Below are 10,058 nucleotides of genomic sequence, written 5' to 3'. Positions count from 1 at the left end.
ATTTGATGTCGGGATCGAAATTCAAAATAACTAATCGATAAACTTATAATGAGACTACAAATAAACTTATCACAAAACTTTCTTTTCTTTTTTAAATGTTGGAGACTTCTTACTATAAAAAATGCACTTGTCCAGTCGGACAAGTGGCCAGCAATATTCACTTGTCCGCATATTTTTTTAACTGGTACCGGACAAGCGGACAAGCGTTAATGTCGAGCCCTGCCTTCACATTGACAGACTTGGTTCAAGGTCACTGCACGCCATTAACCAATAAACTCTGTAAAGGTAAAATATTAGCCAAATTGGGGCTAAAAGGAGAGTATATCTATGCTCTTAAAATATGGATTTTTGTGTGATCTGATATGACCTTGACTCTTCATCTACAAATATCATTCGAGGTCATTGCATATATTTTGATCAAAGGCATCATGTGGGTGAAGTATGAGGCTGAATGGAGCAAAGGGAGAGAAGATATACTCCGGACAAGGATTTTTAAAAATATAATTCTGCTATGACCTTCACAGTTTCTTTTCACTGAAAATAGGTTCAAGGTCACTACACACCCTTTCACCCTTTACTCAAACGCTCTGCTTATGTGAAGTCTGAGCCAAATAAGGGTTAGTAGAAATTATATATGCTCTAAAAAAAGGATTTTTGCATGATCCGATATGATCTTCACCCTTTACCTAGAAATTTCATGCAAGGTCACTGCACATCGTTTAACCATAGAGACACTCTGTGAGTATTAGCCAGATTGGACCAAAGGGAAAAAAGATATGCCCCAGACAAGGATTTTATATATATAATTCTGCTATGACCTTAACCTTATACCTAAAAACATGGTTCAAGGTCACTGCACATCCTTCAACCAAAGGAACCCTGTGGATGAGGTATGAGCCAGATTGGGCCAAGGGGAGAGAAGCTATGCTCCTGTCAAGCCATCTCGGATGGACAGACGGACAAATTGATCACTAGAAGGCGCCCGCATAAACATGCCTTTTTATCTAATTTAAAATAGTATCCATGCTATCTGCCCATGGTGAATAGTCATCAATATTTACAATATTTAACCAAAAAATAGCTTTTAAAAATATTTGAAAAGGTAAAAATTGTAAAAACCCCAGCGGGATTCGAACTCATGACTTACAGGTTCCTAGTAACCCTCTAACCCACTGTGCTAAGGAGTTATGTGACCATTTTTGAAAAGAAACTACATGTACTTATATAATTACACTTTATTTTATTGTTTATTTCGATAAACAATACGTCACAACATGGAAGTGTCCCATATCACCTTAAACTCGGAACACCTCTGACCTAATAAGATCGCATCATTAAATACAAAGTTTGATTTAACTCTAATTTGTTTATCATCAAGAAATTGTGCATCGCTGACAAATAAAGTTTTCTTCTGTATAATGAAATACCAATTAACTGACTATTCGGACAATAGCAAGTTTATTGTCCCACTCCACAGCAACTATTTCCCTTGGCTTTGCCTCATTAAATAGTTGCTGTCTTTGGGGACAATAAACTTGCTATTGTCCTCATACCCAGTAAATACTAAATAGGCATATAATATCCCATCCACCTACATTTCATGTTATATAACCTCCCGTTTGTAACCTTCAATTTCACTGTAAAGTCAACATATCTGTCATAGCCGCAAGTTTCACAATTTATTTCTGCTTCTCATGTACTTAAAATCAGGGGCCTTAATATTGCTTACCAATTCCAACAAGAGACATCCCTCTAACTATTGATAATCATTAAAATTCATTTCATGAATCTACGCAACATTGATAAACCTTCAAGTACAGTCACTCTCAATTTTACAAAAATATTGACGGTACTTTATCCGAAACTGTTCCTTGTACCTTTAACTTAGTACACTAACATTTTTATGAAAAGACTAAGAAAGCTAATGCAATTCTGAGAAAAAGAATACCACATATTGCCAATTCCATTGAGGTTTAATAAAAATATGGCCATTTAAGTGAACCCACCATTTCCAATTTCCTTTAGTAAACACAGATTTACAGGGTTCTCCATAGTAAAACATCTTTACCTGACCTTTTAGAGGTCAACTTTTGTTCAACCACCTTTAAAAAGAAACCTTATTCAATACAACATATGCCTACATGATATAATCATGATAAAAGCTTCACATCACTTAGAAATACCCTTACATGTATACCCCCCACCCCCCAATCTTTTGATTTTCATAAAAAGTCATGGTTTGAAATGTTTTATCTAATTTTATGAAACGTGTGGCAATTTCCTTGAGTAATTTCTCACACATATGAAAACAATCATCAATGATTCTAAAATTTGATCTTTATTTGTTTATTGTATGATTTGTACCATTTTAATTAACAAATAGACAGCTGTCCTGCTTGTGATTTCTTGTTTTCATGAAAAAAGTAAGCTAACAATCATATTTAGTGAATATCTAATCTATTCTGATTTCTAGTCTCCTTCTAACCATGCTAAAACAGTAAGTTACAACCTACAAGTTAGACATCTGCCTTAAATTAGAATTAAATTCAAACACACCCAGGTAGCTGGAGACAGATCGAGTTGATTTCAATGAAAAATTTTCAAATTTGACATGTTTTTCTACTTTTTTTTATGCATATATACCTTAGAAAGGTAGAAATAGGTTGTTTCTTGTTCATTTCAATAGTAATTATCATAGCAGATGTTATTTCAAAGTCAAATGTACATTTACATATCCTACATGTAATCTTAATGCAGACAATTAAATAGAGGGGGGGGGGATTTTTCAATTATGTAAACACATCTAAATATCTTTATGAAATAAAAAATAAAGGAAACATAATTGTATACTTTTATTGAAAAACAAATTTTCACAGCAATTATGAATTTCTTTATAAACAGCCTTAATTTTGTTTTCATAATTTCTTATCAAACACAAACCACAACATGGCATGATGCTTTCTTCAAGTTCCATTATTGTTTATGCATTATCGGATTTAATTTGAATTACCGGTAAATAGTCTGTAGAACACAAGGAATATGCATGTGGATAGAGGTGACAGGTTAATCTCAGGAGCTGACCCACAAGAATCAACAGGTACCGGTAAAAGCCATGTGGTAACAAGAGTCTGTTTTGAGCTGAAATAAAAAAAAAAAATAATTAGCTGTGTTTACATACATGTACTAGTAATAGCTGTGTTTACATTAACATATGCATAGTATTTCTGGAAAAAATACACTGACCATGCAGTGTAATAGGTATGACATATCCCAATACATGACATAACATTTAGGCAGTACAAGATCAAAAATTTGCATATCAAGTCATAATATAATATTAAAAAATTTTCATAGGTATAAACACTTATCAAATTGAGAGAGAGAGAGTTTGAGAGAGAGAGAGAGAGAGTTTATTACCGTACTTGTAGTGCAACAGTCAATATTTCAATTCGTAAATTACAAACGAATATTACCCACCGAACAGCGTCAAAGTACATGTACTGGTATTAGCTTCTGGTATACCATTTTTTATCAATTCTACTGTGTTTTTTTTTTTTGCAAATAAATTAAGCAAGGGTTTTTGCTTATTTTCTTATAAATTACATGTTTTAAAAACAATACTATGTGTAATAAGCATAAAACATGTATGAGTAAACTTAATGAAGAATTTTTAATAGATTATTTTTCACAGAATGTGGTACATTACATGTATGTCAATCTTTATAAAACTAGCGTATATTTCATGCGCCATAAATTGCAAGTTTTTTTTAAATATTATTTACTTGCATGATAGGTATATATGGTCTAACCAAAATTTTCTTCACAAAGCTACAGCTGTATGTACCACATATATGTTTTGTCACAAGTATACATTTAAAAAAAAACAACCCCAAATTCCAACAGTTGAAATAAACTCAACTCATTCTCTGATAAGTTCATTGTGTTTTGTGCGTGCATATCTTATTTGTCTGCTGCAACAGCAGCCAATCAGCGGTAAGCTGAATCCACAAAAAGAAAGTTTGTGTTTTAGGAGCGGGTAAATTGTTTATGCGACACTGTCAAGAAAACCACACCAAATAATAACAGGAAACATAAATATTCACTTATATGTATTGTGTTGTAAAGTAAAGGTTTTTAACACTTATTGCATCTTGCAAAACATGTGATGACCCTTAATCATCTGTCATATATCTGATATACATGTATATGTAAAAGATGGGAGAAATAACGACGGAACAAACTGGGATTCGAACCTGGCCCTCTGAATCTCTAGTCAAGTGCTCTACCAACTGAGCTACATGTATCTGGCACCGGTATTCAAACCAGTCTGACCGTCACATTCCTTCCCCCTTAAATGATCTTCACCCTCGAAGATCACCCCTGGCAGGAGTTAACCTGTTAGTTCCAGGGGTTGGTCACAACACCAATATTGTAACAGGATGGGAGAAATAATGAAGGACCAAACCGGGATTTGAACCTGGGCCCCCTGAATCTCTAGTCAGGTGCTCTACCAACTGAGCTATCTGGCACTGGTATTCAAACCGGTCTGATCATCACATATATAAAGAATTATTTTAAACAATGTTGTTCAATAAAAAATATCACGCGCAACCTTCAGTTTTTGTCTGTAATTAATCAATATTGGTGTGCGATCAGTTCTCGCCGAGTACCATTTCTCACCAGTGCATTGTTACGTCATTTTATCAACACATAAAATTATATACGAAAATATGATGTTACAGTGCACCAGCGAGAAATGGTCCTCGACGAGAACTGCTCGCAGGCCAGTACTGCCAGTAGTCAGATTAAAAAAAGAGAATAAAAAATTACATTTAAAACATTAACAAGGACAATTTAAGTACACATCATAACTGCTAAACAAGAAAAATTATGTGAACTGGTAGAATAGTACGCATAGTTCTAACTTGTAACCTACATGTACAAGTACATGTACCGGGTACCCGTTGGTCTGCTAAACCTTTCTAATGATACAATGATTGGCATCATAAAGATATTAAAGTCATGTTTTAACCCTGAAGTCTGAAGTATACAATTTTATTTACTTGAAGTTATGTCTACAGGATATTCATGACTACATTTGGAGTCTTCTGCACAAGAATATATGATATGTTTCTAATTAGACCCTGCTTTGAATTTTGAGTTGAAAATTCACAATCTGTTATTTTTTTAAATACATAAATTCAGTTACCCTTTCCAGTCCCCCATGAACCTCGAGCGAGTCTAAACATCCATGAAACATGTAAAAATTACACGTTAGCCTAGTAAACAAACACCCACACCATAACAAAAACAAACAGTGTGCACGTACTTACATCTACATCTATACTATATACTAAATTTTAACTTTAACTTTTTAAAACTTTAAAAGGAGTAAAAGCCTCACCTTCTTCAGTAACATCCACATAAATCACACACTTTAATGTCCATCTTTTCCCCTTTATTACTCGTAGCTTATCAACGGCTGATCGTCGACAGAAGTGTGGCTGTCAGAATTTCCTCGTAAACGATTCACACGAGAAAAATATCCTCCTTAAACAAATATGTAGTATTGTTCCCTGTGCATGTTCATATGTTTCACAGTAAATTGAAAATGCATTTGTACGTCGAAAGAATACACAACTTCTCTTCTGCATTACGGCTCTCTCTTTTCTACAATGCCGTTCGTTACTGTTTACATTCGGCGCGCGCGCGGGGGTTACAAACAGGGGCGCCCCGACAAATAGTTGCACATAGAACGTTAAAATAATGTGTGTTCATTGAATTCATAAATGATATAGATGAAAAAAATGAAATTGAATCACAACTATTTATCTAAGACGCAACACAACGTAATGCAGTATATGCCTGGGCCTTAAAGTGGCATTTGTTCGCTTGTGTGTCTATGTAGACAAATTAACTCGTTCATGTAACGTTACGATTCACACATATTTGTTTTATGAAATTTGAAAAAAATAGGGCACAGAACTTTTTAAATTTGATACCAAATGACATTATTTAATATATTAACAATAACTGAATTAATTTTTTTTCATAAAATGATAACGATTTTTGCTATCAGAAAAATACGTGTATGAGCTGCTGACCCCTAATTATAGGGGCCAGCCCTTTTTTCTTAATTTTAAATGAAAGCTCTCGTTATTCTAAACAACTGTATTAACAAAATATTTTTAGTTTAAAGGTTATAATACAAAAAGCAACAAAATTTCAGCCCCGAAAAAATCTTAAACTTTGGCGACAAATAGCTCAAAAACTAACAAAGAAATTACCAAAATTTTCATGCCAGCAAAACTATAAAATGTTACCGACAATTTCACCAAATTTCATGCATCTATCATCTGTAGTTCCCGAGATCAACTCTGGACAAAAGACCCCCCAATTTTCAATTAAAGGGCAATAACTCATAACCGGAAGTGAATTTTAAAAATTTGAAAAAAACGTCTAGAGATATTAATATCATCTACATACCCTGAAAGTTTCATAGCAATCATACAAAAAATGTTCGAGAAATCTCGTGCACAAAATTTGCGGGAAAAAAAAAAATAACTAGAGCAAAGCTCGTTGCAAAGCAACGAGTGGGTTTTCCGCTAATGTCGAAAGTAATGCTAGAAGTACCTCTAAGAAGCAGTGTTCTTAATCTAATGACAAAAGTAACTTAAGTACAAAAAAGATTTTAAAAATCGAATGATTCTTGGTATGACTTAACAAAATCCGAATGGTTTTAAGTACAAATTAACAAAAAAACATAACCATTTCAAGACCGAGTTAACAAAAAAATCCGAATGTGTTTAAGTACGACTGAACAAATTTGACTTCATTTTAGGTAAAAGTTAACTTTACCTGGAACTAACATCTAATTTCTTAACCCAGAATGCAAAATTAAAATTTCCGTAAAAAATCAATTTTGTTTAAAACATAATTCTGAGCAACATTTCCTCTACACTGCTTTTCAAAGGGTTGACCTTTCGTACTATGTGCTTGTTGCATCATCAATTGTCAGAAACTTATCGATGTATAGTTTACTTAATTTTATTATTCCTCTGTGAATATTTTTATTTAAAATTACTATGAACCAGACAACATTGAAATGGTGAACATTTCAAAGGGCCCCGCTGATGTTATTTTAGAGAATTTTGCTTTGACCTTGACTTATAACTTGAAATTTTTCCAGCTGGCATAGAACTTCTAATTCAATTTCATTGCCCCTAACATATAGGCATTTTTGTTCAATCTGACCAAGATTAAGCATATCCGGGAAATAATCTACTGTCTAAAACTAATTTTATTAAGATCTGCTATGACCTTCACATTGACATGGTTCAAGGTCACTGCATGCCATCAACCAATAAGCTCTGTTTAGGCAAAATATTAGCCAATTAGGGGCTAAAAGGAGAGTATATATATGCTCTTAAAATATGGATTTTTGTGTGATCTGATATGACCTTGACACTTGATATACAAATATCATTAGAGGTCATTGCATATCCTTTGATCAAAGGCATCATGTGGGTGAAGTATGAGCCTGATTGGAGCAAAGGGAGAGAAGATGTACCCCAGACAAGGATTTTTTAAATATAATTCTGCTATGACCTTCACAGTTTACCTTGAAAATAGGTTCAAGGTCACTACACACCCTTTACCTAAAAGCTCTGCTTATGTGAAGTCTGAGCCCTATAGGGGTTAGGAGAAAGTATATATGCTCTGAAAAAAGGATTTTTGCATGATCCGATATGATATTTCACCCTTTACCTAGAAATTTCATGCAAGGTCACTGCACATCGATTAACGATAGAGACAGTCTGTGAGTATTAGCCAGATTGGACCAAAGGGAGAGAAGATATGCCCCAGACAAGGATTTTATATATGTAATTCTACTATGACCTTAACCTTATACCTAACAGCATGGTTCAAGGTCACTGCACATCCTTAACCCAAAGGAACCCTGTGGATGAGGTATGAGCCAGATTGGGCCAAGGGGAGAGAAGCTATGCTCCGGTCAAGCGATCTCGGATGGACAGACCGACAAACTGATCACTAGAAGGCGCCCACACAAACTTGCTTTCTATCTAATTTGAAATAGTATCCATGCTATCTGCCCATGGTGAATAGTCATCAAAACCATTCATCAGCAGAATTTGATTTCCCTCCTTTTTAAACTCGGAACACCTCTGACCTAATCAGATCACCGCATTAAATACAAAGTTTGATAACTCTAATTTGTTTATCATCAAGAAATTCTGCATCGCTGACAAATAAAGTTTTCTTCGGTACAATAATATACCAATTAACTGACTATCTGGACAATAGCAAGTTTATTGTCCCACCCCACAGCAACTATTTCCCTTGGCTTTGCCTCATGAAATAGTTGCTGTCTTGGGGGACAATAAACTTGCTATTGTCCTCATACCCAGTAGATACTAAATAGGCATATAATATCCCATCCACCTCCATTTCACGTTATATAACCTCCAGTTTGTAACCTTCAATTTCACTGTGTAAAGGCAACACAACAGTCAAAGCCGCAAGTTTCACAATTTATTACTGCTTCTCATGTACTTAAAATTAGGGGCCTTAATATTGCTTAGGCCTAAAAAAAAAAAGTTGTGTGTTTCGGGTAACCCGACCTAACCTACAAAAATGGCCCGATCCTACCATTTTTAGATGCCTGATTTTATCCGACTGTGAATTTTATCTTATTTCCAATAAAAAATACGTTTTTAAATATGAAACAAACAAACATTCTTAGGATTCAGGCAAAAAAAATAGATAAAATTAAAAAAAATCCCCACCTACCTAACCTAATTTTTTCATCAGTGTTACCCTAAACACACTATTTTTTTTTTAGGCCTTACCAATTCCAACAAGAGACATCCCATTAACTATTGATAAACATTAAAATTCATTTCATGAATCTACGCAACACTGGTAAATCTTCAAGTACAGTCACTATCAATTTTACAAAAATATTGACGGTTCTTTATCCGAAACTATTCCTTGTACATGTACCTTTAACTGCAATTAGTACACTAACATTTTATGAAAAGACGGTTTGTCTTAGAATAAGAAAGCTAATGCAATTCTGAGAAAAAGAATACCACATATTGCAAATTCCATTGAGGTTTAATAAAAATATGGCCATTTAAGTGAACCCCCCATTTCTAATTTCCATTAGTAAACACAGATTTTCAGGGTTCTCTATAGTAAAACATCTTTACCTGACCTTTTAGAGGTCAATTGTTGTTCAACCACCTTTGAAAAGAAACCTTATTCAATACAACATGCATCTACATTATATAATCATGATAAAAGCTTCACATCACTTAGAAATATCCTTACATGTATACCCCCCCCCCCCCCCCATCTTTTGATTTTCATAAAAAGTCATGGTTAAAAATGTTTTACCTAATTTTATGAAACTTATGGCAATTTCCTTGAGTCATTTCTCACACATATTTGAAAACAATCATCAATGATTCTAAAATTTGATCCTAATTATTTGTTTATTTTATGATTTACACCATTTTAATTAACAAATAGACAGCTGTCCTGCTTGTGATTTCTTGTTTTTATGAAAAAAAGTAAGCTAACAATCATATTTAGTGAATATCTAATCTATTTTGATTTCTAGTCTCCTTCTAACCATGCTAAAACAGTAAGATACAACCTACAAGTTAGACATCTGCCTTAAATTAAAATAAAATTCAAACACCCAGGTAGCTGGAGACAGAGTTGATTTCCATGAAAAATGTTCAAAATTTGACATGTTTTTCTCCTTTTTTATGCATATATACCTTAGAAAGGTAGAAATAGGTTATTTCTTGTTCATTTCAAAAGTAATTATCATAGCAGACGTTATTTCAAAGTCAAATGTACATTTACATATCCTACATGTAATCTTAATGCAGACAATTGGATGGGGTGGGGAGGGGGGGGGTCAATTATGTAAACACATCTAAATACCTTTATAAAATAAAAAATAAAGGAAACATAATTGCATACTTTTATTGAAAAACAAATTTTCACAACAATTATGAATTTCT

The sequence above is a fragment of the Crassostrea angulata genome, chromosome 2, assembly GCF_025612915.1.
Source record: "Crassostrea angulata isolate pt1a10 chromosome 2, ASM2561291v2, whole genome shotgun sequence".
Lineage (NCBI taxonomy): Eukaryota > Metazoa > Mollusca > Bivalvia > Ostreida > Ostreidae > Magallana > Magallana angulata.
The sequence above is the reverse complement of the archived record's forward strand: the minus strand, read 5'-3'. Positions refer to the sequence as shown.